The 23527-nt window shown below is 38.3% G+C and overlaps 1 protein-coding gene across 2 annotated transcripts in view; it reads left to right on the top strand.

Annotated features, from left to right (window-relative positions):
• Positions 1 to 19961, top strand: part of HINT3 (histidine triad nucleotide-binding 3) — a 156452-nt gene extending 136491 nt beyond the window's left edge. The window contains exons 8-9 of one of the 2 annotated variants that reach the window (XR_016364176.1): positions 19488 to 19558; positions 19667 to 19961. The gene's annotated coding sequence lies outside the window, so the exon portion shown is untranslated. Of the gene's footprint in view, positions 1 to 19487 lie in introns of both variants that reach the window. The other variant, XM_089827305.1, reaches the window with a different exon arrangement.
• The last annotated feature ends 3566 nt before the right edge of the window (positions 19962 to 23527 follow it).

The raw sequence follows: 23527 nt of genomic DNA, 5'->3' as shown, positions 1-23527 counted from the left end.
GCTCATTTCATTAGAAAAAGCACACTTGAATATTTATTTTCTTTTATTGCCTTTGTGGCTTTTCTGAGTTTTTTGAATTGTGTGCCCTTGCTGAAGTATAAGGGTTGTAAAGCTGAGAAGTGTTTTCATTCCACTGTTGAAGTATAGTGGACTTGATATTTGCCAAATATCTTCCTTACTATTCATATTGTGGCTAGGAAGACTTTGGTTTTCTGTTGGAGAATCAATTTGGTGTTGCTGCAAATTGGGTCTTCATTGTTCTGAGAATTATCAAGTCTATGATTTTGGAATCTCCTACTGTATCTACTATTGCGAGGAGATATTATTTTGTAGACTGACTTGCATTGCCTCTTGCAAGCTGAAAGGAATCAATTTGCATATGTAAGGGTAAAATTTTGAGTGCTTGCATTTGATGTACATGTGTTTTGAGTGGAAAGTTTTGATGCTGAAGTTATCGACTGATTTGAAGGGAATTGTCTGCTATTTGAGCTCCTGCGATTTATCCTGAGAAGTGAATATCATTGAAGAATTTTCCTGGGGTTTAATATTATAACTGCTGCTTTTAATTCTGGAGATGCACGTTTCTAGTTTAGGAACACCTGTGCATATTAAGGTGACTGTTGTCCATTCTGTTGCAGAAATTGTGTTTATTGGAGGCTTGCGTCAATCCTATTAGGCCCAACGTTTAAGAAATTGGCCCTGCGATTCATGTATCAGACCTGTAATACATATTTTTGCCCTGCGTATACTGCTAGCAGGCCTGCGATCTACAGATTTGACCTGCAATTTAATGTCAAGACCTGCGACTGGGATTTGGGAGGCTGGAATTAACTTCAGAACTGTGATTTGGAGAAGATACTAAGGCACGTCCATCAGGTTTTTGTGTCAATCTTGTTAATTTGTAATTACAATTTTCAATAATGTTGATAGTGCAAATCTTTGTCTCAATTTTGCAATTGTCATTAGTATCTAAAAATTCAAAGGTGTTAAACACAAAGCATTGAATACATACAAGGGAAAAAATTTGCTTTTGCAATCCACAGCAGAGTTGTTCTATTTCATTTTCAGTAAACATTGCTTGCAAATGTTTGATGGAATGTTTAACTACAAAAGGGTAAAAGAAATTAGTGTTTTCAAAGTTAGAGCCAATTGGGGGTTATTACAGTGGTATCAAAGTGGTTTCCTACCGGCCTGTAGGAATTGGGCTAAGAATTATTTGATCAGTGATTTGTTTAGGAGTTGATAGCATTTGTTTGATTTGGCATTCAGTAGTTATGAATGGTGACAAGAGATTCATTCCGGGTGGACATTATACCTGTAGAGGGCGTACTTCACCACCTAGGGATGGAGAATCTGAGATATAGGGTATTTTGAAACAGTTAGATGTGCTAGTGAATGAGTTGAATCAGAATAAAAAACAGAGGACCCAATTGATTCCAAATCCAAGATTTGAGCAAAGCATGATATCACTTTTTTGATGAGTGAAATGTGATGATACAATGATGGCTACAGATGCGTGGGACATTTCTTATGAGACACCACATGAGTTGGTCATAGTGGATGTGGAGTGATGAGAATTCATGTTAGGTTGAGTCAGATGATACAGTTGTTGACATGAGCCCTCAGGATTGTGCATTTGATGGCGATGCAGTGATAGTGAAGGTAGGAGCATGCGAGCATACCGTCATATCAGCAACCATTGCTGTGCCAATTGAGCTATCAACCGCAGACTTTAGCGATATGCATGTTGTTGTAGATGTGTGCTTTGATGATAGTACACATGTTATTGATGATGGGGTGAGTGATGTAGAGACAGACTTATGTTATACTACTGATCAACATGGTGTTGATGCACACTTTGTGGACAATACTATGTTCAATATGGATGTAGCATTGTCTTATGACAATCCCCTTGTTGAGATTGATGTTGATCACTCACTTGAGTGGAGTTGGGTTCAGTTTTCACCATCTGCAGATTTGTTTAGTTTTTTGTTGCGACATTTGGTGATGTTCCTGTGTCAACAAGTTGTGACGTGGTTACACCCATTGTTGATATAGTTGGCATGAGTGCATATGGCTCTCGTGTAGCTCTATCTTTTCCAAGGATTGTTATTGATGATCAAGATTCCAGTCTAGTATATATTATGTTGGTGGATATAGGGAAGAAGAGGATGTTGAGATCTTCTTTGGAGTTGTTGTCTGGTTCTCTCTTGACTTCCACATCATCAACACAAGTTTTGTGTACTATGCTGTAGGACATGTTGGTCCTGATGATGGTGGTATGCAGTTGGTTTAGTGTTGACTGGAACGTTATGCACTTCATTTGGGACCTAGGTGGATTGATGTGTTATTTGTTTTTGAGATTGCTTGGGGACAAGCAATCTTAGGGAGGGCGAACTGTAATGTCCCCATTTTTGTCAGTATCAGAGTTTTAGGTATTAGCCTATTATTGTGATCTTTGTAGGCTAATTATTGAGGATAGGGCGTCCTCTAAGGCAGTGGCTTGGCTTGAGATGGTTTTGTCTTCTCCACAATTCAACAAGCTACAGGTTGGTCTTCGTTTGGCTTAGATTGGACTTCATTTGGGTTTAGATTTGTGTACTTACTATTTGTGGTAAGTTGGGTGTTAATTGAGATAAACCCTTTCTATTTTTGGAAAGTGCATATGGTCACATGGAGAAATAATAGGTGTCTCCTATTTCAGACGACATTTAAATGATGAGTATTTTGGGAATTATTATATTTTTAGTGGCCAAATTATTAAATGGCTTATTATAAAGTTATAATTTAACTTTATAAATTCACTTAAGTTGAGGTTTGAGTTATCATTGGAAGGGGCCATTTATTATATGCCTTAGCCAAGTATTAAATATTTAAAGTGATGTTGCGTTTGAAAGTTTCAAGAGTTGAGTTCTTTTGAAAATTTTTATCAACGAAGCATTATAAATATGAGCTCATTTCATTAGAAAAAACATGTTTGAATATTTATTTGCTTTTGTTGCCTTTGTGGCTTTTCTAAATTTTCAGAATTGTGTGCCCTTGTTGAAGTATAAGGGTTGTAAAGCTGAGAAGTGTTTTCATTCCACTGATGAAGAATAGTGGACTTGATATTTGCCAGATATCTTTGTTATTGTTCATACAGTGGCTAGGAAGACTTCAGTTTGTGTTGGAGAATCAATTTGTTGCTGCTGCAAATTGGGTCTTCATTATTTTGACTCTGAGAATTATCAAGTCTATGATTCTAGAAATCTCCTACTGTATCTACTATTGCTGGGAGAAACTATTTAGTAGACCTACTTGCATTGCTTCTTGTAGGCTGAAAGGAATCGATCTGCATATGTAAGGAGAAAACTCTGAGTGCTTACATTTGATGTACATGTGTTTTGAGTGGAATGTTTTGACGCTGAAGTAATTAACTGAGTTGAAGGGAATTGTCTGCTATTTGAACTCCTGCAATTCATCTTGGGAAGCAAATATCATTGAAGAATTTGTCTGGGATTAAATATTATAACTGCTGCTTTTAATTCTGGAGATGTGCATTTCTAGTTTAGGAATGCCTGTGCGTAAACAAGGTGTTTGTCGTCCATTCTGTGGTTTATCGGAGGCATGTGCAAATCCTATTAGGTCCAGTATTTTAGATATTGGCCCTGTGATTCATATATCAAACCCATGATTAATATTTTGGCCTTGTGGATACTGCTAGTAGGCCTCGGATCTATAGATTTGACCTGCAATTTAATGTCAAGACCTGTGTCATGTCCCCTTCTCCGCACTAGTATTTTGGTGCCAGGTTAATCTATCTCCACATGCGGATAGATTAATCACATTAGCTATCAAGATGCCTACCAGTTACATCGGAGATTTTTATCTTATGTACTTCAATTATTTATTAAAGTGTGTGGATAAAGTTACTTTATGTTATAAAGTCATTTACTTTATAAAGTGACTTAAGTGATTACAGGACGAAATTGTGTTTTATCCCACATTCCTTATTTCATTGTTTTTCCCTCACTTCGAGGTTATAAAATAAGAAGCTTGCATTGGGATTTGGATACAAGGAATTTATGAAACCAATATATTGGCACGTTCTGGTTGCTTTAATGTGACTGGTTAGTATCTTGAGGATGGAAAACCTTGAAAAGATGGAACGTAGTCCCAGCCTTATCAATTGGAATCTACATCAGATCATTTAAAAGTTACTGGATAATCAAGTCTTTATTAGTGGCACAGTTTAGAATTGGACGTCTACAGGTTGGTATGACACAGATTTTCAATAACATCTGCATTTAGTTGAAGTTCACGTGGGTGGTTTTATTATTGTCTAGGCATTTGCATACGGTGAGAGTCCATTTCAGAGGAAGGACGGTTTTAACATCATAGGAGTTGGGTAATATCACGGCGGCAGGTTGCATCCATACATCTCCCAATTGCGTCGTCTCTACAGGACATTCTCACTCCTAACGTGGCCTTGGAAATCGGTAATCCTCCAACAATGACAAGATGTGAGGAATAGCTGTGTTGCCGCGGCAAGGGAATAGGCCCAGTCAAATGATCCACAGCCTCAGGTTAATGAAGAACAACATGGACGGATTGGTGACTCACGGCTCCAATAGTAGGTTGTAATGCTGGTTGGGATCATCTTCCACGAGCAGTTAGCATCCTCTAGTATCATAGGGAGTAACAACAGTAAGAAGGGGAGTCAGCCGTCTAGCAAGGTGTTGAAGGTTAGAGCATACTGGTTCTTTGTAGCATCAGCGAGTTCCTTGGCATACATTTGGAAATATGGGTCTGTAACTACCCATTCCTTATTACATCTTTGCATACATTGGTGTTGTGTTAGTCTATACTGCATTATTCGGATTGTAGCTCAAGCATTATTAATTCTGAAACTAGTTATAGACCACTAATTGCATTATGAGATTATCTCTTTTAGCTCCAAAAAGTTGTGGAATCATCACTGACATTGTTATAGTAGACACTTTTGGTGAGATACTAAGAATTAGTAAAACATTTCGATATTGTGTTGTGTTTTCTTCGAGCCATTTGGTTACACTGTAAGTGTTTGACGAAATCCCTCTAACTTGGTATTCTATTATTGTTTCATTTCCAGCAGAGATTATTATGGTGGTATCAGAGCCACAAGACCTACCATCTTGTGGGACATAACAGATATTTTGCAGACCAATTTTTATCCAAAATGACAGCCAGGAATAAGTAAAAGACAACATAAATTCAGTCACCCACAACTAGAACAAGTAGATTCTTCAAATCATATCGAGATTGAAGATAGTTTTACAGTGGATTAGAAAATAACATTTGGAACAGGTGAACAAACTGATATTACTCAACAGGTTGATCATTTGGCACATGTTGAACAGAAAACAATGTTCAAATTGCACATAATGAAGCTGAATAGTATAGGGAAGTTCGGGAAACATTGTAGGCTATCAGAGATGGATAGAACAACATTGCTAATGCTCTTCAACAATTAGCAGGTACTATGCAACAATTGGTTTCGGCCCATAGAAGAGCGCCAAGCCACCACAATGGAGGTGGTAGTATAGCTGGATCTCCCCGAGCAACTAGAGCTCCCACACATAACACTGACAGACTTTTAATGCTAGTTTTTAATGTAGAAGAATTTGTACCACCAGCAGCTCCAAATTTATAACCAGACAATGTTATGGCAATGTTTGATGAGTGAGATTTGTTTCCGGGTCCAATTAAACAAAATCTGACCTTTGTCCAGTATTTAAATTAGAAAAGAGAGGCTGATAGACAATAGCAAGATCGGAGACTGAGGGCACCTAACAGGGACCTAAAACATGCTATGAATAAATTAACTCTCCCTACCTTCGATGGCAACGTTCATACATCAGCTAGAGCTTGGATTCACAAGCTTGATAGCCATTTGACACTTAAACCCATGGCTGAAGCGGAAGCCATCAGATTTGCAACAATGCACCTTGAGGGAGCTATGTATGATTGGTGGCATCATGGATTAGTCACCCATGATCATAGTCTCATAACTTCATATGAGATTTTTTGCTCCAAGCTGATTACTCACTTTGATAGGAAAGATATTGAAGTCTATTACATGGATTTGGCTCAATTACGTCAGAGTGGGTTTTTGGATAAGTTCATTGATGAGTTTCAGCGTATATCAGTTATGGTGCCAGATATGTCAAAGTAGCGCAAGGTGGTGTTATTTACAGAGGGGTTACATGATAGATTAAGGGGTTTGGTTAAGGTACTTAAACCGAACACCCTGGATGACACAATTAAGATATGATTTGGATTCACCTTCATCAATATTACAGCCTCCAAAGAAACCTTACAGAGGATCTACATTGAGCCAAGGAAACAAAAACCAAATCCTCCTAGATTGGATTTTGAAACTGGTAATGAACTCAAGAGGAAAAAATTGTGCTTCACTTGCAAGGAACCTTGGACCCCTGATCACTGATGCCTTGGTAAAGGCAAGATTCACTATGTTGAGGTTCTTTTTGAGGATGAAGGGGAGCAACAGGAAGGTGAAGATGTTGAGGACAGCGAGGAAGAAGAAGTTGAGGAGCAACCCCTTAAAGATAAAAAGAAGAAGGCCGTTGCGGAATAGCCTCCAGTTATAGCAACTCTTTCTAGTGATCCAACATGTCATCCTTTTAGAGTGAAGGGTGTGGTTAAGGGTCAGCGCATTGTTTGCCTTTTGGATACAGGAGCCTCCCATAATTTCATTAGTACACGGATGATATCTAGGAGAAGTTTGCAGACAATTGACGTGCTCGAGTTTGAGGTGAAGGTAGCAGGTGGTGAGGTTTTGGGATGTACGGAGAAAGTAGCTAGTCTTCAGATATAGTTTGAGGATTATCTTTTGGAGACTAATTTCTATGTTGTTGATTTGGATGGTTTGGATGCCATTCTGGGTAGACAATGGTTAAGGACTCTTCGCAGGTACATTTTTTATCACGTGACCATGCAGTTGGAATTCTCACAAGGTGATCGGTTAGTAGTCCTAAAGGCCATACCAGATAGTGGGCCTAGATTGATAATAGCTCATAGGATGGAAGTCATTTTGAGGCATGATGATATAGAATGGGCGACATAGTGCTTCATCTCTTCCAAGGAGACACAGGATATAGGACAGTAGTACCATTGTGACATTTAGACGGTCCTAGACAAGCACAGGAGGATGTTTAGGGTTTGAGCATATCATTGAGCTAGAGAAGGGTGCCAAACCTATCATTACCACTCCTTATCGTCATCCCAGGCACTACAAGGAGGACATAGAGAAGACGATCAAGGAAATTTTAGATATGGGACACATCAGACCCAGTTCTAGCCCCTTTGCCTCTTTAGTGGTGTTGGTTAAGAAGGACGACATCCTTCGGATGTGTATAGATTACCACGCTTTGAACAAGAGAACCATTAAGAACAGGTATCCGATTCCCCACATTGATGAGTTACTGGATGAGCTTCATGGGGTTGTTTATTTCTTGAAGATAGATCTTCGATTAGGATACCACCAGATACGAGTCCAAGAGGAGGATGTGCATAAGACAGCTTTCAGATGCCACTACGAACACTACGAGTTCTTGGTGATGCCATTTGAGCTTACTAACGCACCAGCCACTTTCCATTCATGCATGAATCATATTTTCAAAAAATAGCTAAGGAAGAGTGTGTTGGTTTTCTTTGATGACATATTAATCTTTAGCAGGACTTGGGAAGAACATTTGCAACACTTGGATGAGGTCCTTAGTCTCATGGAGGAACATTTTTTATTTGCAAAGGAATCCAATTGCGAATTTGGGTTAACTGAGATTCTCTATTTGGGTCATGTGATTGGTGCCGAGGGGGCTAAGGTGCATCAGGAGAAGATACAAGCAATCCTAGATTGGCCACCACTAAGAGATGTGTCTGAGTTGCTTGGTTTCCTTGGTCCTTGATGATTCGCCAAAGGTTTTTCCTAGGTAGCAGCACCCCTTACCACTTTGACACGGAAAGGGGCATTTAGGTGGACAGAGGATTCAAAGGCAGCCTTTGATAAACTAAAACAGGTGATGAGTACATGTCTAGTGTTAGCACTCCTTGATTTTTCTAGACCCTTTGTTTTAGAGTGTGATGCTTCAGGAAGCGAAATAGGGGCAATATTGATGCAGGATTGTCATCCCATAGCATTTGAGAATAGGAAACTAAGGGGCAGCGAATTACTATATTCTACTTATGATAAGGAGATGCTAGCCATAATGCATGCGTTAGCCAAATTTAGGCAGTACTTGGTGGGAAGTAAATTTATAGTGAAGACTGATCATAACAGCTTATGCTACTTCCTGGAATAGAAGGAATTGAATGAAAGGCAGCAGAAATGGGTCAGCAAGGTCCAAGCTTACGATTTTGACATTGAGTACATCAATGGAAAAAGTAATATAGTTGCTGATGCTCTTTCCCAAAGACCCCCAGTACTAGAGTGCCATGCCATTTCCGAGATTTTGGTAGATTGGAGGTCCCAGCTATTAGTGGAGTATTCCGAAAACGCTCATGCATGTCAGATTATGGATGGTATACTTCAGGATGAGCGGTACAAGGTAATGAATGATGTTATATATTACAAGAATAGAATCTACTTAGTACCCGAATCTAAACTAAAGGGGGATATTATGCACACCATACACGATGCACCTTCAGCAGGGCACCCAGGTTTTTTCAAAACCTGTAGGCAAATTAGGGAGAGTTTCTCTTGGAAGTGGCTAAAGGACGATGTATTGCAGCATGTTAGAGAGTGCTAGACTTGTCAGCAGAACAAGTCTGAATAGGGCTTTCCTGCAGGTTTACTTCAACCTCTTCCTATTTCAACTCAGAGGTGGGAGAGTATCTCCATGGATTTTATCACAGGGCCGCCTAGGGTCCAGGGCAAAGATTGCATTTTTGTGGTGGTAGACAGATTGACTAAGTACGTGCACTTCTTCGCGGTTGCCGTGGATTGGTCAGTCTCTCAAGTGGCTGAGTTGTTCTTTTGTGAGGTTTTTCGTCTCCATGGACTACCCAGGACTATTGTGAGTGACAGGGACAGTAGGTTTCTCAGCACCTTTTGGCAGGAGATTTTTAGAATGACAAGTACAAAGTTAACTCCCAACACTAGCTATCATTTGCAGATGGATGGTCAAATTAAAATAGTGAATAAATGGGTGGAAGGGTACTTGAGAAATTACATAGCAGGTTAGCAGAGAGCATGGGTTAAGTGATTGTATTTGGGAGAGTATTGCTATAACTCCACTTATCATATGTCTATTCAGATGACTCCTTTCCATGCCCTTTATGGTTACGAGCCTCTCTCTTTTATTGACTTAGCCGTATAGGACAGCAGGGCAACATTGGCCAAAGATTGGATTTTGGATCAGCAGGACATCCTCAGAGCTCTTAGGGATAATATTTAGCAGACACAGAACCAACAGAAGTTATATGCTGACCGACATTGTACTGAGCGGAGTTTTGAGCTGGGTGACAGGGTTTTTCTTCATCTACAGCTGTATAGATAGAGATCCTTGAAGAAAAGTGGATAAGAGAAACTTAAGCCGAGATTTTATGAACCTTACTGCATCACCAAGAGGGTGGGAGAGGTTGCTTATGAGTTGGATTTGCCAGGTGACAGCCGAATCCACAACGTATTTCATATCTCATGCCTCAAGAAGGCCGTTGGCTAGTAGATTGTGCCTTTAGAGAGTTTGCCCTTGCTTGATGAGGTGGGTAAACTTATTTTGGTGCCAGAAGAGGCGATTGAAACTAGGGAAAGGAAGTTGCGTAACAGGACTATCAGGGAGTATTTGGTTTGTTGGAGAGACTTACCTTATGAGGATGCCACCTGGGAAGGTGAGTCTATTCTGTAGCACCCAGCATTGAGATTGCTTGAGGACAAGCAATCCCGGGAAGGGAGGACTGTCATGTACCCTTCTCCACACTAGTATTTTGGTGCTAGGTTAATCTATCTCCACATCCGGATAGATTAACAACATTAGCTATCAGGATGCCTACCAGTCACATCGGAGATTTTTATCTTATGTACTTCAATTATTTTATTAAAGTGTGTGGATAAAGTTACTTTATGTTATAAAGTCATTTACTTTATAAAGTGACTTAAGTGACTACAGGACGAAATTGTGTTTTTTCCCAGATTCCTTATTTTATTGTTTTTCCCTCACTTCGAGGTTATAAAATAAGGAGCTTGCATTGGGATTTGGAGACAAGGAATTTATGAAACCAATATATTGGCATGTTCTAGTTGCTTTAATGTGACTGGTCAGTATCTCGAGGACGAAAACCCTTGAGAAGCTGGAAGCTGGACGTAGTCCCAGCCTTATCAATTGGAATCTACATCAGAACATTCAAAGGTTACTGGATAATCAAGTCTTTATCAGTGGCACAGTTCAGAATTGGATGTCTACAGGTTGGTATGACATACAGATTTTCAATAACATCTGCATTTGGTTGAAGTTCACGTGGGTGGTTTTATTATCGTCTGGACAGTGAGAGTCTATTTCAGAGGAAGGATGGTTTTAACATCACAGGAGTCAGGTAATATCACAGCGGCAGGTTGCATCCATACATCTCCCAGCTACGTCCTCTGTACAAGACGTTCTCACTCCTAACGTGGCCTTGGAAACCGGTGATCCTCCAATGATGACAAGACGTGAGGAATAGTTGTGTTGCCGTGACAAGGGAATAGGCCCCGTTGGATGATCCATGGCCTCAGGGTAATGATGAACAGCATGGACAGATTGGTGACTCATGGCTCCAGCAGTAGGTTGTAATGCTGGTTGGGATCATCTTCCACGAGCAGTCAGCATCCTCCAGTATCATAGGGAGTAACAGCAGTAAGAAGGGGAGTCAGCCATCTAGCAAGGTGTTGAAGGTTAGAGCATCCTGGTTCTCTGTAGCATCAGCGAGTTCCTTGGCATACATTTGGAAATACGCGTCTGTAACTACCCGTTCCTTATTACATCTTTGCATACATTGGTGTTATGTTAGTCTATACTGCATTATTCGGATTGTAGCTCAAGCATTATTAATTCTGGAACTGGTTATAGACCATTAATTGCATTCTCAGATTATCTCTTTTAGGTCCAAAAAGTTGTGGAGTCATCACTGACATTGTTATAGTAGACACACTTTTGGTGAGATACTAAGAATCGGTAAAACATTTCGATATTGTGTTGTGTTTTCTTAGAGCCATTTTGGTTACACTGTAAGTGTTTGACGAAATCCCTCCAGCCTGGTATTCTATTATTGTTTCATTTCCAGCAGAGATTATTACAACCTGCAACTAGGATTTGAGAGGCTGCAATTGACTTCAGAAAGATAAGCATTGCGCCCAGACATTGCATGTGCGATTTGGAGATGATAATAAGGCACATGCATCAGGTTTTTTGTGTCAATCTTGTTAATTTGTAATCACAATTTTCAATAACGTTGATAGTGCAAACTATAAGTGAATAAATAAAATATTAGTTGTTCCATGCAAATCTTTGCCTCAATTTTGCAATTGTCATTAGTATTTGATAATTCAAAGGTATTAAACACAAAGCATTGAATACATACAAGGGGAAAACATTTGCTTTTGCAATCCACAGTAGAGTTGTTCTGTTACATTTTCAGTATTATTAAAGATTGCTTGCAAATGTTCGATGGAATAACTACAAAAGGGTAAAAGAAAATTAGTTTTTTCAAAGTTAGAGCCGGTTGGGGGTTATTACAATATGAATTAAATTCCAGAAAGCTGTAAGGAAACATTAACCAGTGACAGGACTCAAATAGCCACAGAAAAAATTACAATAGTAAGTAGCAATTATAATAACCAGAGTAGAGTGCAGAATAATTGAATGTTATCAAATGAATATTCAGTTCACAGTTAAGGAATAACAACGTGTACAGAATGAAGGTGCCACATAAGAATTATTATTAAACTCAAACAATTGGCTGTCCACCTGACAGTAGTGGAATAACAAATATGGATATGTTCACCTCACTAGAAGGCTGCTGAAAACAGCAATGAATTTGCCAATCTCAACACTTGCTTGCCAAAAGGGTTCTACTTGGCTGATATGAATTTCTTCCTCAAGCTTGGGCCTTTTTGTCCCCAAACCAAGGGACAATCTAGTTTCTCTTGTTAGATGAAAACTTCAATTTTCTCATACCTTGTGAGTGTAATGTATATGCCACCTGTCAAGCCTCAATGCAATGATACACATAGGGAAGTGAATTGGTTGAAGATTCTCATAAAATTTATCGGAGTTGGTTATAGAAACCCCAAAGGTCATCATATGAAGAGAAAGTGGGAATCTTTAACCAAAAAGTACTTTTGGTGCACATTGAAGAGGGAGTTCTAGAGAAGGGACAGGGAGAAGATTCTTTTCTTTTCAACACAGTTATTCTGTACCAGGGTGTGGGTTTGTGAACTCACATTTTGGCACTGAAGGACTAAAGGAGATATTTCTGAATCTTAGAATTTGTTAATTTTTTTCTTTAAATTACAATGATGTATACCTCTTTTTAGTTACTTTCAGTGTCATTCTATTGCATTAAACTGTGTATGTGTTTAATTCTAAAACTTTGAATTTAGAATTAAATCATTTGTCAAGAAGGGTCTGTATTCTTCATTCTTTGGTTATCATTTGTGAGTGTGAATGAGGAGAACTTCGTGTCATTTTTCTAAATTCACTTTATTTGATGTTAAATCTTTCGCATCTACTTCCATTTCTATGGGTAGATGTTAGTGCCTTTATTGCTTTACGGTGAAAAAGATCCTCGATATTTCATTTATTGCATGTCTTGTTAAGGGGGAGTTGTACCTCTCAATTCAGAGGAAAATTATTAATACAATGATAACTTCTCCAACTGTTGGTATAACATTTGTTCTTCTGAGCATTGCGAGTCATATTTTGTGTTTGTTTCTAAAGGACAAATTTGTTTGCTAATAGGTAATAAGGAGAAACTTGGAGTTTGTCGTTTCTTTGAAAGCCTTTCTCTTTGAAATACAAACAAAGTACAAAAGCTTTCTTTGATATATAGAATGAGGTTTCCGATTTACCTCTTGTGGTGGAAGTTTTATTTTTCATTCAACATATCAGATCCCACCTGTTTCTGACATCTCAAGAACTGTATCAGGTATGTTTCTTCTGAACTGAGGTTGAGAGTCAAGAGTATTTTGCCCAGTAAAGGGAACAGTGCTGATGGTGGCATTCCATGTTTGTGAAGTTACTTGGGACAATCGTAGAGAGAAGGCGGCGAAGAGTTCAATAGCGGTTAAGTATAAACACTATTGATTTTTGTAATAATGAGGAAATACAAAAGCTGCAGTTAGAGGCTAGTTTAGCCCTTGGAGAAGTAAAGCAAGGTCTCTTTGTTTGTGGCTGGAAATATTCGAAGTGCTATTTGAGATGTGCATTTGAGAAATACCATAATCGGGGCCATTCTTGTGACAACAGTCATACATGTACAGAAATATGCACTTATCGTGTTCGAGAAGGAGACAACTTCAATCTATGCAAGGATTTGGCAGGCCATCAAGGCCATCACCATTGCAAAGAGAGAACAACACACCTACCAAGAGCCCTATCATCTTTATGATCTATCATCAAGTAATGAGATTTTCTCTCAAGAGCCTAAATGTGAGTGGCTGCACAACCGCAATTCTCTATTGTGTTGCTCAGGTGGCAACACATTGTTTGGAGGTTTTCAACATAATGTAAAGACATATGTATATGACTAGGTGGATAATGAGAATTTTCATGACTTGGAGGGCTCCCTGCAACATCAGGATCAATTCAAGCGATTGTTTGCATAAACTACCCACAAGTGATTGTGAAATTGACAGATCTTCTCATATTCTTCATGATTTAGCTTTACGAGGCTGAAGCACTGTAATTGTTGGCTGGCAGAAATAATCTAGGTTTCTCATTTGTCAATATATGTTTGTCTAGGACAGTGAATAATCAAGGGGTACTAATATTTCATGTTAAACTATTGTTGAAAGTTAAATTAAATGTTTGTCAATGTTGCGGCTCATATTTTCTTTGAAGCTTTATTGCAGTCAGTCTTATTAAGGCGATTCATAGGTTGTGATACATAAAGTTATTTATATTTTGTATTGAGCAAAGAAATATATCCGGAAGAGTATTCAAGAGCATAGTTTGGCATAAATATTTTATTGTGGCCTAAATAATATTTCGGTTTTCCTAAGACTGTGTGCCATGAAAGTTATATTTCAAATATTTAGCAGAATTTTTTGAAAGACATTAAACATACACTCTCCCTTTGCTATGAGTCTTTCTTGTTCTATAGTTGGGTGCTTCAATTTTAAGAGAGAATTCATAGTTGAGGGCAAGGCAAGGGAGAAAGTTTGAATTGGTAGTACTGGGATGGGTGACCTCTCGGGAAGTCCCGATGCCTCACCCCTTTGAGCATCACCTAGATCCAATGAGTGCTAAGTGTTCCATTTATTCTCATGAGAAATGGATTCATGTTGAATCGCTACTCATCAAACATGGGTCAATGACTTTGACTCAAAAGCACACAATTAAATCCTAATAGCAATATCACAATTTGACTTGCTGTGGAAATTATCTCTACTTATCAATTGATGAGCTTAAGGGGCTTTCTAATGAATGGTTCATAAGGCACAACACTTGGTGAAGGTTTTGCAAATGGGGTTGCAAGCTTTGGGTTTAACCATGGAGGAAACTCCATAGTTAAGCGCTCTTAGGCTGGAATAGTACTTGGATGGGTGACCTCCCAGGCAGTCCCGGTGCTTCACCCTTGTGAGCATCACCTGGATCCAATGAGTGCTAAGTGTTCCATTTATTCTCATGAGAGATGGATTCATGTTGAATCACTACTCATGAAACATGGGTCAATGAGTTCGACTCAAATCACACAGTTAAATCCTGATAGCAATATCACAATTTGACTTGTTGTGGAAATTATTTCCTATTTATCAATTAATGAGCTTAAGGGGCTTTCTAGTGAATGGTTCATAAGGCACAACACTTGGTGAAGGTTTTGCAAATGGGGTTGCAAGCTTTGGGTTTAACCATGGAGGAAACTTCGTAGTTAAGCACGCTCAGGTTGGAGTAATACTGAGATAGGTGACCTCCCGGGAAGTCTCGGTGCTTCACCCCTATGAGCATCACCTAGATCCAGTGAGTGCTAAGTGTTCCATTTATTCTCGTGGGAGTTGGATTCATGTTGAATCACTACTCATGAAACATGGGTCAATGAGTTTGACTCAAAATCACATAGTTAAATCCTGATAGCAATATCACAATTTGACTTGCTATGGAAATTATCTCCTACTTATCAATTGATGAGCTTAAGGGGCTTTCTAATGAATAGTTCATAAGGCACAACACTTGGTGAAGGTTTTGCAAATGGGGTTGCAAGCTTTGGGTTTAACCATGGAGGAAACTTTGTGGTTAAGTGCGCTTAGGCTGGAGTAGTACTGGGATGGGTGACCTCCTGGGAAGTCCTGGTGCTTCATCCTTGTGAGCATCACTGAGATCCAATGAGTGCTAAGTGTTCCATTTATTCTCATGAGAGATGGATTCATGTTGAATCACTACTTATGAAACATGGGTCAATGAGTTTGACTCAATATCACAAGTTGACTTGTGGAAATTATCTCCTACTTATCAACTGATGAGCTTAAGGGGCTTTCCAATGAATGGTTCATAAGGCACAACACTTGGTGAAGGTTTTGCAAATGGGTTGCAAGCTTTGGGTTTAACCATGGACGAAACTCCGTAGTTAAGCACGCTAGGTGACACGGAGCCAATACATATTGAGGTGACATGATAATTTGAGGTGAATTGATCATGTGAATTGTACTACTATTATTCTTGTTTTAGTAAGTGTGCAACATGGATGAGCTGACTTAGTTTATGTAAAACAAATCATGCACACAGAAATAAATTTCAGCCTGATATAGATAATGACTATATGCACTATCAAATAAATTTGAGAAAGTGGTCGGAGTGCTTGAAGTCATGAAAGAAATGATTACAAACATCAATGAACATTGCAAATGGAATTGCAATGAGTACACGTAAATAATAGTTTGAGGATGGTGCACAGTAATGGCAAAAATGCATAAAGAAATGCACCAAATTTACTATTTCATTTACAAGTGGTAACAACTATGTATTGCTGATGCATTTCAATTGTGGAAATTTTAAATATATGTGGTGCTTTGTTTCATAGGTGGGGGCTGCCGTTCTGCAGGAACAATGAGAGTCACATGATCCTCCTCATTACTGCTCTTGAGAATGAATGCCGGGTTAGGACTTCCACTTGGCTCACACTGTAATGCTGGGCTTCATAGTGGATGTGGAAGTAGGCTGATTTGCACATCATTAGTCATTGCAGACATTTCAGACTTGATTGCATTCTTGGAGCAACATATGCTTGCGTATTAGAGGGATCAAATTTAGTTGACATCCAAGGATCTTGGTCATTTTGGTTTCGACCTCTGTGGACCATGTCAAGATGTTTTCTCTAGTGATCAAAAAATTGTAGCTATTAGAGGACTATGATTCATGGGATAGAGTCCCATGTATGTAGTCTGTAAGGTGTCTGAGCAAAACTTACCATGTAAGCTCTAAAGCCGATTCAAAAGGATTCTTATTCTAAAGTCGATCTGATTATTCAAAGAGGAGGAAATCAACATTCATAGGGAGTTTGACAAACCTACAAAGGCAACCTTGGACGAGAAGGTCAGGAGGTTGGTATTAGTGCTTAAAGATGAGAGGGAAACTCAACACCAGTGATTTTTGGAGATGCATTGTAATGCATTCTTCTCTATAAGAGAAATTTGAGGTGCAATCCCTTATATGCATTTTTTTAGAGACAAAAATTTGAGGCATCATCCCGTGTAGCATTTTTCTCTTAGAGAAATTTGAGGTGTTAGCCCTTGCAATGCATTCTTCTTTGTGAGTGAGAAGTTTGAGGTGAAAGCCCTTGTCTCGCCCTTTGGGAGTAGCCATGGTGCATGTCATGTGAGAGAATCCATGACTTAGCATTCTTCTTAGTAACAAAGAAGTTTGAGGTGAAAACCCTTATTCTACCCTCTGGGAGTAGCTATGGTGTATCCACCCTTGGGGAGTAGCCATGATGGATGTTGCGATAAAATCATGACTTAGCACTTGTTATTCATCCTCTGGTAGTAGCCATGGTGAACGTCATTTTGTGATGATGAAATCACATTGAGTGATTCCGCGATGGGCTCTTGTGCTCATTTTCTTTTCCCAGCCATGATGGACTCACCCTCGAGGAGTAGCCATGGTGGAGGGTCATGTGAGTGACTTCAATACTCATCACTTGTGTTGGTTCGCCCTTTGGGAGTAGCCATGGTGGTCATGATGAGATGATGACATCATGTTGAGTGATTTTGTGATGAGTACTAATGTTCATTTGCATTTCGACTCATGGGAGTAGTCATGGTGAAGGCACCTTTTGGGAGTAGCCATGATGGATATTACTCTACAACCCATTTATCAAGAAAGATTTCTCCCTAGCAAAAAAGGAATGTTAGAGTAGCTGAATCCTTGGCAACATTCATGAAGGACTGCCATATAGATTGGAGGTTACTTGAGCAGTGTGGGTACAATCAGGAGGAAATAGTTGAAGATTGGACAACCCGATACACCATACCTCTAGCCAAGGAACAACCACCTCTCATACACGCATTTGCAGAAATGGAGGTAGCATTTAGAAGGGACATAGTTGGAACTTTAGTAGGAAAAGGAATTGACAAGATGAGTGGAAAGGGAGTGGAAGGTAGGAAAAGCTGCTTTGGAATAAAAATGGAAGATAGAGAAAGCTGCCTTGGAAGAGAAATTGACAATAGAGGCGAAAAAGATGAATGCATTGCATGTACTGCAAGGAGTTCGTGTCAAGTAGAAGGCTGCTGAACAGGATCTCCTACGTCTCCGTGAACAAGTTCCGAGTCCAGGGGTGTCCTCACAACCTACCTCTTGAAGTCTTATTTTCTTTTTTAGTTTGGTAGTTGTCTTCTAGACGACTTCTTTTTTGGGGGGGGATAAATGTAGTACATAGTAAATTAATGTTGTAGTTAGAGCTAGTTAGGCTTTGTTGGGAAAGGGTAGTTAGGAAGCAAGGGGATGCGTCCATTGGTTTTCCCAACCAACTGACTATTATATAAGAACTTTGGAATATGGATGATGGACTCATGCTTTTGGTAATCAGTAAAGTAATAACATTTCCTCGCCATTTTGGTATTTTGGTACTAGTAATGAATGTCATCTTGGTACAACTGAATTTATGTTATATTGCTCTATGTCACTTGTGTCAATAACCTTTCTACAGTCCACAATTTAATAAACTAGAGACGAGAATAGATAGAGCTACGCAAGCTCAATTTTATGCAAATGTATGCAGAGAAGATTGTTGGATTTCTTGTTTTCAATGATGCTTTCTGCTCACCCCCTTTCACAAGTTGTTAGTTCCCATGTTGTAGAGAGGAATTGATCTTCACAGAGCTAATCATTCAGTCATGTTAGGGAATAGGCTTACATTTGATGAGTGGAGAAATTGGTGTCCTTCATAGTTCTTTGTAACTTTTAAGACTGATAAACTCGAGAGTATTGATTGGAAGGTGGCATAGGAGGGATTGGTTTGGGGTTCCACTGGATCAGGCAGTTCCTTGTTTTGTTCATAACTTTGATTCAAGCATTTATATTGATATAGGCAAAGATGAGGCAGAGGTATAGAATTAATATTTCTAGTTTTATGCCATCTTTTAGTTGTAATCTTTTGGCCTTTTCATTTGTTTTATGTTTACATTGTTAATGAAAGCTCAACTGATTAGATATTGAGGTTTTGTTTATTTATACGTTTCATATTATGGCTGTATAATAAATACCATGAATTGCTTATCATATCAACATTTGAATATTTCCTGTATTTTTAAATTTCCCCTAATTTTTAATTGCTATCCCCTAAAAAGTAAGACCTTTTACTCGCTACTCTACTAGAAGTGCATCCCTAAGTTTCCTGCTGGTTGTCTAGAAATTCTGTGGACATAGCTTAAATTACATTTTAGTTGTGAATATGGGTATCATTAATGCATTAGGTGTTACAACTATTAGTAGCTTGAACTGTCGGGAGTGAAGACAGACTTTGATGACATACAAAATCTATGAGAGAGGCTTACTGGCATATCTTGTATCTAAATGGATATCCAAATTTTCCACTTTATTTTTCACATGTGCATGTAATTAGATGAATGGATAGATTAGTGGGTAGTGATGTGCTCTTGAACAAGATGAGTGATATGGGGTGAAATTCTCGGATTGCTGAATCAGAACTCTATGACAATATGTTTTGGTCTCAACTGCATTTTGATAACAGCAGCATAAATGTTATGCTGTATTTTTTTTAGTAAGATACATCTTATCTGAAATTTGCTGGACTTTGAGCAGGGTGAAGCGGACTCCAGAATTCTTCAGTAGATCTCAGTTTCCCATTGAAGATTTATCTGTGATGATACAAGGTTGCTAATACAAGTAGCTAGATTCCATTGCATGGTTGTGTCCAAGTTTTGATCTTATGGAGGGAAGATATTAATTGGTTGCTGGTTTCTATTTGTCTCTATTTTCAGTCCTACCTATTTATCAATTGAAGATGTATACTCACATTGATGATCTCAATAGGGTTATTTTGTACCTGCCACATTTGGAGACTGTTTCCTGGTTCCCAATTATGACAAGTCAATAATGGTGACTTTGAAATAATAAGGTTACGGGCAAAAGAATTTGTAAAATAAAGTAGTGTATCTCATTTTTAACCAAGATATAGAAAGAGGACAATTCTATTCTTGGATCTATAACTTGAGCTTTCACTATTCTATTCTCGGATCTATAACTTGATATCTCACCATTCTATTCTTGATTGCATTTTTTCATGCAGACTCTGGTACTGGTTCTATACATCCCTTGAAGTTATGTGGAGAGGTTTTTAGGATGGAGGAACCTATTTGTTTGCGCAAACTTTATGTTCTTTACTTTTCTAAAACTAGTTTATCTATTTAGTAATTTGATTTTTCACTTTATTTTCCAGATACTGAAAATATATACAACTAGCTCTTCTATCTAGTTTTCTGATTTGTGCACTTTGTTTTCCAAATACTTAAAAATAAAACTAGATTTTATATATAGCAATTCAAACTGTGCACTTAAGCCACCAAATAGTGTAAACATTTATAACTAGCTTTTCTATCTAACAATCCCAATTTAGTTGCCACATAGTGAAAACATTTATTACTGCTTCTCTATCTGGTAATCTGATTTGTGCAACTTATTTGCCAGACAAATTGCAATATTTCATTCCATTTCTGATTCCCTGTTCATTACATATTCAGCTTTATATTGTTGATCCACAGAACATACGCGACCACGAGAATTAACTAATCCATTTGACATCAAAACTACTGGACAGCTATCCTCCATTATTCGTAGCTTAGGGAATCCATTTCACATTAAGACATCTAGCTCTGGTTTGTGGTGCATTGTAAACCCCTTGGACCCTATCCCTATGGACAACATGTAGTAGTTATGTAGCAGTCGAACCACATGACTGATTTAATGAATTTTAATTTTAATTCTGCAGTCTTCTAGCAGTTTGCTGTTTCAATAATACATTTCAAAATGGTCCATCACAAGTAATTTTCTCTCATTTATAAATTTGAAAATGAATATACTTTAATTCTCAAGTTCTAGACATGCATGAACAATCGGAGGCAACTGAAGATCTCAGTGCGATTGATGTTCATTCACTAGTCGTTTATGCAACTACAATACTGAATGGGCAGGACGGAGGTGCGGACAAAGCACATTAAGCTCCGGACACTGCAGCAGCTCTCAGCAGTTGGCAATGCATTAATATTGAATCGATTGACTGGATCTTCTAGGGGCAAAGCACTGTTTCGGCGCGAGTAAGTGGATTAGTAATGTTTTTAGTCAAGCAACTATTTTTTCAATATAGTCTTACTCAACAGATTCAATGAACTTTCTCAAACAATGAATTTTATTTTGTGTCAAAAGGAACAACAATTAGCATATATGGTGGTGACAAATTGACAATATATAAACTTTTTTTAATCGAGGTAAAATGTAATATTTTTGCTGAGGGAGCATGATGTTCGAAACTTACTGTTGCACAGTTGATAATTTTAATGTTTTCATGTTGATTTTAATAAGAACCTTTTAAAAAACAAGGCAGTTAATGATGGCTCAATTTTGCCTTATCGTTCGTTTGAATAATCTTTGTATAAAAATATTGTTTTTAATGATTAATGCTATAATTACAATGAAAAAAAAGACGGTCCAAGGAAAGATTGGACAGGGAAAGAGCACAAAAATACCGACAGCGTGAGAACAGTTTCACAACAATGTATGGGTTGCTTAAGCTTAAAGAATTTGCGGGGGACTTGCACTATTATCATTTTCTTTATTAGTTGTTTGGTTGCGGTAGATGGTCTAAATGGGACACATCATCATTCATCACTTACTTTATTGGTTGGTTGAATGTGTTTACGGGCACAATCCAACATGCATACTTTTGTTATGAACAACCATTATATTGTTGTTTCAACTCTAGATCAAGTTCAAAAAGAAAAATACAGAATGCTTTTTTCAATGAGATCCAGTATTATTGATATAAATATAACGAGTACAAGAGCAATAGATGACATCTATTAAAAAATGTGACAGTAGACAATGTTCATTTATTGTTCAATTTTTTTCATACCCTTGAAACAACTTCTTTCTTTCAAGGCTTTTGGGAAATACAAGAATGCAAATCGTGGAGGTGGTCAAACATTGAAAAGGGTTTTTGTTCAAGTGTCATTAAACCGTGGTATGAAGTATGCATATTTTCTGTAGAAGGTATTTTGATTACCATTACCCATTTGGTTGCTGGAATATGATTTGAGAATTGGCATTCAGAATCCTAGATTTGGGATTGTGGAACTTGAAATCTAGAATTACGATTTCCAAAATTTATTTTGGCTATAAGTCTTTTCCAATGACTAAATATTCTTATCAACAATCAAAAACCATTCCACAACTAGTACCAAAACAAATCAACAAATGACTGAAACTGTGTAAATCACTAGATTCAGAACATCCCTGGTTGTAATAGCCATGATGTCCGTGCAAAAGAAAATGCCCGAGCACTGCACTTCAATGGCGATCTTTGCTTGGCTGACAACGTCAAATCCGTCTTCGGACAAGGACAAATTTTTGTTCGCATCCATCTCCGCCTTGTGCTCTACAGTTGAAGATATCAGCAGTAATGCATCACATCCTTGAACCACAAATCCCTGAAGCAATTGTTTTGCAATGCTGATTTACAACTGTTGTCTCTACACTTCAAAACAACTGTACCCAGAAACATCAAGCAAAGGCAATCGAGGGAGATTGAGTTTGAATGTGTCCCCCTACGACTTGAGCTACCAAGGATCTTAGCGAATGAAAATGTCTTAATGGCGTTACTATTGAATGTCGTGTATGGGTTTGATTCACTTTCTTTGGAATCCTCATTTTAAAAAAATGGGATTTAAAATGTGGATTCCAACTATCAAGTATTTTGAGGGGAGATGGAATTCTTGTTTTGGGGGTAAAATAGGGATGCCAAATCCACATTTTCCCAAATTCTAATTCCCATTTTGCAGGCTCAAACAGTGGATTAGGAGTTTTTGAGAATTTTGAATTCTAATTCTTGCTCAAATCCATGATCCAAATGGACCCTAGGGTTTGTTTGGTTGCAGGACTATGATTTCAGAATTGGCATTCAAAATCTTTGATTTGGGATTTTGGAATTTGAAATCCAGATTACGATATTAGGAATTCGATTTGGGACTATTTGGTTCACCAAGAATTCATTATGGGCCTGCTTGGTTGCTGGAATACGATGTGAATAGGATTAGAAAATTAGAATACGTTTTTAATTCTTTGTTTGGTGCACAGAATGGGAATGGATGATAGGATTATGAATTCCTATTTTAGCCCAAAATGGGCTTTTATCCATTCCCAAAAGAACTTGTGATTGGAATGGGCCATTCCCTTTCCCAATCTCACTTTCCCAAAATTTGGCAAAATGTATAATTGTTCGGGTCCATGGGAGCCTTTTATGATGGTAAGAAAACTCTCGCTCATCTAAAACTGAAGACATCAAAAGGAACAATGTACAAGGTCAAAAGTGAATGTGCATGAAGCAAGCGACCAGTGGCTAGAGACCACCTTGAGTGATCACAATAACAAAGAAGAAAACTGTAAATAACAGAGCCCAGACATTGGTTTTAGTTGAAGACGGCTTCCTAACCTTCTACCTTCTCAAAATTCTCGTTCTCTCTAATTTGACCACTCTTCTTAACAAAGCTCTATCGGAATTACCCTTCATATCTCTCCCTGTTGAGGAATCTGTGGGTGTTGTAGGAGGCCTTAGAGGCTTTTTCCACCCT

Source organism: Cupressus sempervirens, chromosome 4 (genome assembly GCF_028749045.1).
Source record: "Cupressus sempervirens isolate cs-2001-9-10 chromosome 4, ASM2874904v1, whole genome shotgun sequence".
NCBI classification, from domain to species: Eukaryota; Viridiplantae; Streptophyta; class Pinopsida; order Cupressales; family Cupressaceae; genus Cupressus; species Cupressus sempervirens.
This window is presented reverse-complemented; position numbering and strand designations above follow the sequence as displayed.